Genomic DNA, 2,500 nt, shown 5'->3' with positions numbered 1-2,500 from the left:
CGTCTCCGACTACATCTACACCAACATCTCCATCTAGATCTCCATCTTCAACTACGTCTCCATCAACGTCTCCAACTACATCTTCAACTACGTCTCCTTCAACATCTTTGACGTATTCACCGACGTCTCCATCAAAGGTCGTTGACATCTCCACCTACAGCTTCATCCGTGTCATCATCAGCAACTCCATCATCATCGACGTCTTCATCATCTCCCTCTCAACGTCTCCACCGGCATCGTCTACGCCTCCATCTACATCTCCACCCATGTCCTCATCATCTTTCATTTGCTTCCTTGAAATGTTTCTTTAATCATGGTTATTACAACTACAATTTATACTGAATGGCAACACACACGCACTTACACACACACACACACACACACACACACACACACACACACACACACACACGCACACACGCACACGCACACACACATATGCACACACAACACACACACACACACACGCACGCACACACACACACACAATAAGCAGAACAAGAGCTGGACAGTAAATGCTGTAAAGCGTCTTAATCTTTGACCCGGTAACAAGTTGTTTGTTGGACAGTCCTCATGTTAGACGTAATGCTGGCTCAGCCCAATTAACACTGACAACAACAGGGAGAAACGGTGTCAGCTTAGGAGGAGCGTGCACCACGCACGCACGCGCACACACACACACACACACACACACACACACACACACACACACTGAGCATCCGTTTGTGTGTTTGAGATTGCAGATTGAGTTTGGTACGTTTTGCGGAATATACACGTGCACACGCACAGTTGTATGGAGGATGGCGAGTGCGTGCGTGCGTGCGTCCGTGCGTGCGTGCGTGCGTGCGTGCGTGCGTGCGTGCGTGCGTGCAGGGCAGACTAGTCAATCAGCCAGTAAGTCTGGCTGTCAGGTCAGTTCGCTGCAGACATGCAGGTCAATGGTCCACAAGGTTAATCTTTGGCTAATCTCACCACAGGTTGTGGAACAAACCACCTGGGCCACACACACACACACACACACATTGTCAGCAGTGTGTGTGTTTGTGTGTGTGCGTGCGTGCGTGTTTGTGTGTGTGTGTGTCTGAGTGCCACATGTCATTAAAAGTACAGCACTCTTGCACATTGCACGGACGACACACAGACCGATGTTTATTTGCTGAAGTGAAAAGTGAGCGAGCGAGAAAGAGAGGAGGGGAGAGAGAGAGCAGCAGCGGCCGCTCTAATGATTAACCACGACGCTGCCGCTCCAAGTGGAACCAGAGCAGAGTCCAGCGTGAGATCATCTGGACTCTACTCTGCTTCTACTTTGCTCTCCTTATTTAATCATGTCCACTTTGTTCTACTTTATTATGCTCTATTCTATTGTACTTATTTTATTCTGTTCTATTTGAATCCGCTCTATTCTATTCTATGCTACTTTACTATGCTCTATTCTATTCTATTTGAATCCGCTCTATTCAATTATATTCTACTAGAATCCGCTCTATTCTATTATACTTTAATTTGCTCTATTCTACTAGCATCCGCTCTATTCTATTATATTTTATTATGCTCTATTCTATTCTACTTAAATCTGCTCTTTTCTATTCTCCTTTATTTTGCTCGATTCTATTCTGTTCTATTTAAATCGACTCTTTTCTATTCTACTTGAATCCGTTCTATTCTATTCTACTTTATTCTGCTCAATTATATTCTACTTGAGTCCACTCTATTCTATTCTACTTTGTTATATTCAAATCTATTTTATTATACTCTTTTCTACTTTATTTTGCTCTATTCTATTCTACTTTATTTTACTCTATTCTATTCTACTTGAATCCTCTCTATTCTATTCATCTTTACAATGCTCTGTTCTATTCATCTTTAAAATGCTCTATTCTATTCTGTTCTACTTTAATCCACTATTGTATTTTATTACACCCTATTCTATTGTTTTCTCCTTAAATCTGCTTGATTTTTAATCCATGTTTTTCGACCTTTTTTACTTTTGTTTTAATTAAGTTTGTCTCCTTTGTGAACCCATTATTTTTCAATTTTGCAGAATTGTTTTTTAGTGTAATAAAATATTTTTTCCCCTTTTTATAAATAATAATAATAATAATAATAATAATAATAATAATAATAATAATAATAATAATAATAATAATAATAATAATAATAATATAACAAAGTCAAGCTCAATTGTTCCTTTTCCCCTTGAATTTGGTGAAAGCGAGGCGACGTTTAACAACACACGAGGCTGAAACACAGTGTGAGGGGAGGTGGAGCGAGCCTCTCTCTCCTTCCCTCCCTTTCTCCCTCTCTCTCTCTCTCCACCTATATCCTTCTCTCCGTCCACGGTGTGAATACGTCAGCGCGCCAATAATTCTCTCATTCAACCCACATTTGTTTTTTTTCCCAGTAACAGATGAACAGTTCTGCGGAGACCGAAGATCCCTTCACTGATCTGCGGGTGTGTGTGTGTGTGTGTGTGTGTGTGTGTGTGTGTGCGTGCGTGTGT

The 2,500-nt window shown here is 41.2% G+C and overlaps 1 protein-coding gene across 1 annotated transcript in view; it reads right to left on the bottom strand.

The window, feature by feature from the left end:
• sox5 (SRY-box transcription factor 5) overlaps positions 1 to 2,500 on the bottom strand; it is a gene marked incomplete at its 3' end in the record, with an annotated part of 120,684 nt that overhangs the window by 93,607 nt on the left and 24,577 nt on the right.

Source organism: Zeus faber (genome assembly GCF_960531495.2).
Source record: "Zeus faber genome assembly, chromosome: 21".
Classification (NCBI taxonomy): domain Eukaryota; kingdom Metazoa; phylum Chordata; class Actinopteri; order Zeiformes; family Zeidae; genus Zeus; species Zeus faber.
The sequence above is the reverse complement of the archived record's forward strand: the minus strand, read 5'-3'. Positions and strand labels throughout refer to the sequence as shown.